The 7,560-nt window shown below is 36.7% G+C and overlaps 1 long non-coding RNA gene across 1 annotated transcript; it reads left to right on the top strand.

Annotated features, from left to right (window-relative positions):
* Nucleotides 1-6,216: 6,216 nt before the first annotated feature.
* On the top strand, nucleotides 6,217-6,930 carry LOC118681151 (uncharacterized). The gene is made up of 3 exons (XR_004976839.2): nucleotides 6,217-6,320; nucleotides 6,398-6,524; nucleotides 6,584-6,930. It is a non-coding gene; the product is annotated as an uncharacterized lncRNA (long non-coding RNA).
* Nucleotides 6,931-7,560: the final 630 nt, after the last annotated feature.

Raw genomic sequence — 7,560 nt, forward strand, 5'->3', positions numbered from 1 at the left:
GTAAAGTCGTGCTGCTGCCTACCATAAATAACTATGCCCATAAGAACGTGTGTACCATATGTTAATATTTGACAGATGCTGCCTGTGGCTTGTCTTCGTCTATGAATTCAGCGTTTGAGAGCCAAACGATCGGATCGGAGGTGAGCATTTATATTGATATCGACAGGATCGATTTGTTGCTATGTCGGTTCCGTTGCTAGTTCAGGCTCTTAGGATGGACACGAAATTTGTTTTTTTTCCATGTTTAGAGGTACTTCTGAAATACTGGTGGGTTTTTTCACAAGCTTTTGAGAGTAGGTAATATCTAGAGATATACGACCTAGTATAAAAGTACTGTTTCAATACATTTAGACTTTACTTTGGTCGGAATATGAACCACTCATGCTTTCTACACAGTCAAGCCACGGGCCTTCTCCTAACTTAAGCAAATAAATATTTGTTTATGCTTGCTTTATTTAGCCGTGATGATAATTACTGCCGAGTTCACACAAAACTATGTTTTAGTAAAATTTATATTAATTTTCCGTGTTTATGTGAAGCAATGTTTTTGTTATTGCTTTAATTTTTGTTTACTCACTTTTAGTGCCTTTGAATTTGTGGTTGGTTGCACTACAATTTTCCCCCACATCCACATACACATACGTACATACTATCTGTTTATAAATGCTTATTTGATTTACCGTCATTAATTGCAATTATGATGCGAACGAAGAAAAATACGAAATATTATATTATTGAAATTTTGTGTACACGCTGCGTTGTATTAGAATTTGAATATTTTGCTTCATTTTAAAAGTTGGCCGATTATAAATATTATTTTTAATATGAATATGTAGAGCTGGATCTTTATTACCAATTATTTAGTTATTTTATTAAAGCAAAGAATGTGTTTATATGCAAAAGTTTCGAAATTAGTATAAATAATTTTCAATGGGGATTTAATAGTTAATGTCTGCGTCGATTGAGACTCTTCGCGTCGAAAACAAACAGTTGTCAAGCCCCCACTAATTCATATATGTATGTAGATTATACCCATCACGAACATAAAAAAAGTTGTACCAATCGAGTAAAAAATATTTATCGATTATATGGACCAGTCCAGGTCAAATTTGATCATGATCATACATCTCCGACTTTAGTATATCTCTGGATGTGCAATAAAGATATAACTTACCATATATGTTTCATGACTGAATTTTTATATTTAAAAAATTATATTTTGATTAATTTGTTACTTGATATTGTTTCTATCAGTATTTTAGTGCGGTTTGCAAAGAGATGGTTTAACTTGATTATTACGTCTTGTGCGCCACTAATTTGAAGCGTAAACTGCAATAATTTTTTTCAATCAAATATGTCGAACTTTGTGTTTCAAAAAAATGTTTTTGCTGGAACGTTCTTCTTCATTGCTTTAATATGAAGAAACTATCAGCCAAAAGTCATCGTATTTTGGTAGAACTTTATTTGGAACATGCTCTAGCTGAGCGAATGTGCCGAAAGTGGTTTGCTCGTTTTAAAAGTGGTGATTTTGGCTAGGAATATGAGGAACGTACTGGGCGGCCCAAAATGTTTGAAGATTAGGAACTGGAAGCATTACTCGATAAAGACAGCATTACTCGAGAAACACAAGAAATGCTCAGAATATTTGGGTGTCTGCGAAGCAGCCATTTCAAAACGTTTAAAAGCAGTCGGATATATTCAAAAGCAAGGAAATTGGGTGCCCTATGAATTGAAGCCACAAGACGTTGAAAAACGATTGAAAAGCTGCTTGAATGCTACAAAAAGATATCGGTTTCGCATCGTTTTGTAACTGGTGATGAAAAATGAAACAATTATGAGAGTGGTCATAATTGCCAAAAATCATATGTGAACCCTGTCTAACCAACCAAATCATCGGTAAAGCGGAATATCAAACATTGCGAAAACGGGAAAATGTTTTCTTATAGCAAACTTTTAAATTCTATTTGATTCTTTCAATTTAATGTTTACCAATCAAACATCAATGCAGTTATTAGGGTAAGACTTTGCACAAATAGTGCACTCAAAGTATTTAATCTAACGCCCAAAAATTATCGAAATCGGACAATCATTTTCAAGTACCCAGACACCATATATATGAACACCAGTGCATTGGCTGATTTTTTTTAACGAACATATCGGTTAGTCTATGAGTTCTAGTATTGAAATTCGAGGAGACTGCTTTTGTGCCCTTGTGCCAAAAATGGGTAAAATCAATACTTCCATCAGCCCAACCACCTAATATACATATTTTCGAACTTTCGGTTGCTTTATACCGCATCTCTCGGTCAATATGTTTTGTGTGATTGTAAATAATGGATGAAAATTTTCTACTATTAATTAAATTATGAACGAAAAGCCAGTATATCACTTTACCTTGTGATAGTATAAAATATTCGGTGACACCTGAACTTAAAGTTTTTCAAATAGGTGGTTAATAATTTTGCGTTTGTTAATAATGTCACACGCTTCTAAGAGAAAGTTTTACTCTCACTCATCTACTGTATACACCAGATTCCAATGTGACAATGCCCACATGTCCAGACTGTTAACTAAGCTCGCTTCAGTAAATTGGCTTTTTGGAATCATTAAAGCAAGGCAAAAATCAAAACTAGAAAATCGAGAATTTATCCTTTATAAACGAAGAGAAACCGACTGAGCCTCTAACTGTCACCGGCAACAACGAGTGTTCGCATGTGTAAATGAACTAAAACTGCTGCAGCAACAGCGACACCGACTGTATTGGCATTAACATTTTAAAACCTTCGGCATGCAGGCAAATGGCACAAGGCTCAAAATTCAATACCATAAGTGCGATCAGGACTTACGGCAAGCGATTTCTAAGACCTAAAACGATTGTGCATATACATATGTGATAGCAGAGCACATACATTTTGCACGCACTGTATGCTCTTAAGCACATCGAGCCAAAATGTAATCCAGCAGTTCGACATTTGGGGGGCTGGAAAAAGTGTCTATGTAAATATGGCAAAACGATAGACATATGCGTATATATATGTGAAAATATGTGGATGAACGGTAAATTGAAAGAGAATTTTATTTCTTGTGGTGCACTTAAAGTCTATGTATGTATATTTGCACTCGCATTCATACATTTCTAGCATAAAGTGCTCCACACGGCCAATGTTGGAGAGGCTTAACAGTATATATCCATGTTCAGTAAAGTAGCGGTTAGGCAGATCATATTCATAACCAAACCAAGCGCTCAAATTCGAGAGCCAGTGAAATTCCACCGAAAAGAGTTTAAGTGATTCAGAAAATGAGTTCAAAAGAAAGTAGATGCAAGAACTAACCAGTGAGACATCATAACGAAGATAAAAAGGTCGAAATGCAAATGGAATCGAACACACATTACATTATATATGATAAAACATTCGTATTTGAAATATTTCTAGGGAAAAACTTGTTCCTCTTGTAGTATTCTCGAAGAGTGAAAAGAGATGCTATATAAAATAAGCTCGAACAGATTGGTCAAGCCTTTGGCGTATCATAAATCTATTCCAAATACACACTCTCTATCCACAATAATCAGCCAGATAGGCTCAGATCTTTATAAAAATATTTCTACTCCAAACCCCTTAGAAATACTATTTTGGTATAATTTGAATTCATTTGCATTAATCTGCTATATAATATCTCAAACAATTGTGTTGCGTAGGGGTATAAAAATTAAATCACAAAACTGTACAGCAAAGCATGATAAAATTGGCTGGTGCATGCCTCATAGGATCCGAAAAGCTTTAGAGGAAAATGCGAAATCGAAGTGAAAGAAATTTAACTTTTTGATTGATGCTCGTGTAAATACTAGTAAGAACTCCACGGGCGTACATAGTAAGCATACACATACACGTACACATTCATACATTACCGTTATGGTTTCGCACAAATACGAGCATTCGTTATCGTTCCGTTGAACTGGTTGTTGCTGTATGTGTGCACGTATGTCATACAAATAAATACCAACACGTAAATACCGTCGAACGAATGCAGCGGGCATGAAGAGTTGATGAAAATTAATCGATTTCAATGTTTTGATGGATTTCAACAACAATCGTTTAGTATTCTTCTTCTCGAGTTTTATTCCCAGGTGCAATTCTTCCTTTGTTTACAAGCACTTAGCTTAGATTTCGAGTGTTGTTTTTAAATTCGAAAAATAACTGTTGTTATAAATTAAAGAAATCGCGCATTTATTATGACTGAGTAATTTGTTTTCATTTCTCGTTCTTGCAAGAAATTGCTACGACAGAAATATATTATATATTAGAAACATATTTTATTAAATTTGGTGCCAGCCCATTGTTGAAACACTTTACAGGATTTTTAAACATTAAATAATTTAAGAAAACTGGAAGTTAGCTTTGTATTTGCAATGAACAATCTACTAATACCTTTTACAGCACTTTTAAGTTAGGGTTACCATCTCCACCACAGACTAGTAAGCCTAAAATTAATTGCCCTAAGACAGCTTGAAGCGTTCGAAGGTCTTCCTGAGTACAGACGCCAGTTTTCAGTCCGCTTACTCAGAGTTCTTGTCGGACAAAATTATAAAGTAAAGAGTTCTAACGTCATTCTGCATTCGAGAGTGTTGCAAGTTTAAGCTTTTTTGTGCGATAGTAAGTAAGAAAACATCACCATCGCCGAACACTTTCAATTACGTAGATTTTGCTTGTCTTGCCGTTTTCTTCTCTTTAATGTATACCAAATCCTGCTCCCAATACACCACATACAAACAGAAGCTCGCATATATTTATGGCATAGTATCAAAATAGCTTTAAATCATTGTCTGCCGGCAAACATTAAAAGCAATGAGATTATTTCGAGCAACACAGCGCTTACTACGAACAAGATCGACGCTGGTGAAATTGGCTAACTAAACAACAACTTTGAAGCTATCAACAAAGCAGCAAGTGAAAGCATTGTCATACACACACATATGTATATGCTATATACTGCATATTAACTTTGTATATGAGGCTGAACTAAATAGCCATAAATGCAAGCTTCACAGTGGCACACACACACATACACGCACACGCAAGCAACCGTTGCTTTTAGTTGCTTCGCCTCGCACAACGCAACGTATTTTTGTTGCTATTGCACTTGTCTTGGCTTCAGCAGCAAGTTAAGTTATATCTCTTTGTATATCACACTTGTTCGCTCATATCTTATATAACTGCCATATGTATGCATTTAGTTGGCTTGCTTCAAGTCGCTTGTTATTCCCGTTGCTGTTATTGTTATTGTTGCCGGCACTTCGTTGTCGGTATGCGTAATAATATTTATAATAGTCAGTGCAGCGCTGCGCATTTACTCTCCCCCCGCCCCAATCTACTTTAATTTGCATCACAACTAGTTTAGCTACAGTGCATACATCAAAAATGTTGCGTATACGCCCCAACGCACGCAACGCGTTGCGGAAGGAGGTTCCGAGCGTGTCTATACACTTTCATATTTATGTTTATTGTTACAGACACACAGATTCATACGCGTGTAAATGAATTTGTATATTAAAGAAATAACTGCCATCCATTCAATCCTTTCTGTGTTCTTTATGAATATCGGATATGCGAGAGAAATTGTTATGGCGTAAAGAGGGAGAAAGACTGTGAAGGAAGCAATTCTGGGGACACTTTAGCTTTAGCACTTTGACACATTTTTTATGTAAAAGAACGAAAAAATACTCTACTAACTGACAGATGAAATATACCGAATACTTTGGAGAATTCACTTTTCTTTATTGCAACCCTCTATTTTCCTTCCCCATTTCAATAGTTGAGATGTAGATGTGTTGTAAACCGTTTAAGGTAATGTTTCAAAACCCATGTTGAACGCGGATCGGTTCTTGCCAAATTTTGATGCAGAGGCCTCGAAATCATCCAAAATTTCACTTGATGTTGTGCTACTTAAATGGAGGAGTTTAAAGCCCTTTGCTGCTGCCTCTATTCATTAAAGTAATTCCATCTGAGATCGAACTCGATCGATGTCGTAAATTAAAGTGCCATAATATACCCTGAAACCGATCTTCGACAACCGTCCTTCGCACCTAAGGCTCTCCACTATAACCAAGCCCATGCTAGACCAAACAATTTAAATTTTTGGATTTGTATCATTATTTTTACTGCAATTGACAACAGTTTTCTACACATATCTGTCTAATATTTCTAACTTCATTTTCTTTTTTATTATAAAATAATTTATATTATAAAAGCATCGGATAGCATCTGACGATATTCGAAGTGCCCAGAGTCATATGCAGGTGCTAAGAAACCGAAGGTTTCAAGGTATTCATAAAAACTTTTAAGAACTCTTAAGTTTTCTGATAATATATATATATATATATATTAATATATTCACATAGATTTGGATCGGCAGTAAAATAATCTTTTAAAACTACTCAAATTACATTGCAATTGTTTGGAAGTTATTTGAGTACTTTCAATGGAAGGAGTAGGTGCGTGAATGTGAGCTAAAACAACAACAAAAAGGTAACTCCATCAGTTGCTAATAACACTTAGCTACTTAACTAAGTAAGTTTCTTTACAAGCTGCAACATGAAGAGGCATTATGGATGCTCTGATTTCGCGGCGTCCAAAAGGATGGCAAAGAAAAACAAAATCTTCAAGGAAGCCAAAAGAGCGTTGAACAACACACAACAACAAGCGAATAGCAAAACTCAAGTATAACGGCAATGCAAATTGTAGTGCATAATAGAAACATAGATAGCCAAGTTAACGGTACACAGCTGGAACGCGAATGCTGACAAGGCGAAACAACGACTTGCTCCACTCGCTCGCAGTCGAACGCCAGCAGTGGGCACTGAACGGCATTTTGAATTACTGAAATGCATAATTTAGAATACATATTTTGAAGCTACCCATGTTTTGCTATGAATTTTAAAATTCCTTTTCATTGAAAGCGGTTTCGTCGTTTGCTTCGGCAAAATAATTGTGCACGGAATATGGAAAGTGGGCCGCAAGTAAGGCGAGGCGACTGTGTGCTGACTTTGCCGGGCATCGCCTGAGTGAAAGCTGCGGCTCGGAGCGGAGTCGTTGCTACGTGAGCGCAGCCTTTACACACACACACACATAAAGGAGCAGTAGATATTAGTGTGTGTGTGTGTGCAGTTGTCGGTTGACAGGGCTTGGCGTACGGGAGCAAAGGCGCGTTTGCTGTTTGGAATTTCAAATGGAGCACACTTAGGTCTGTCGCCAAGTGCGCAGCAGGCAGCTTCTTCGTCGCTATGCAGCCGCGCGGATGTATGAGTTTATCCGTTTCAGTCGCATCTCGTCATTTGCAGTTCTGCTTCAATTTGGTGCTGTGCGTTGCTGGAATCTTAAGCAAAAAGTGAACGAGTCGAATAAAAAATAAAAATACACACATCACATTCGGCGCTCCGGCTGTGTTTTGGGCAACGGCTTGCCTTGTTCCGGCTCCTTGTGAGTCTGCAAATGCGTTTGGTCACTTTGTAAATTTTCGCGTCATCATCGCTTTTGGTGAATTTCGTTAATGCATACAGCTTAG

Source organism: Bactrocera oleae, chromosome 6 (assembly GCF_042242935.1).
Source record: "Bactrocera oleae isolate idBacOlea1 chromosome 6, idBacOlea1, whole genome shotgun sequence".
Taxonomy (NCBI): domain Eukaryota; kingdom Metazoa; phylum Arthropoda; class Insecta; order Diptera; family Tephritidae; genus Bactrocera; species Bactrocera oleae.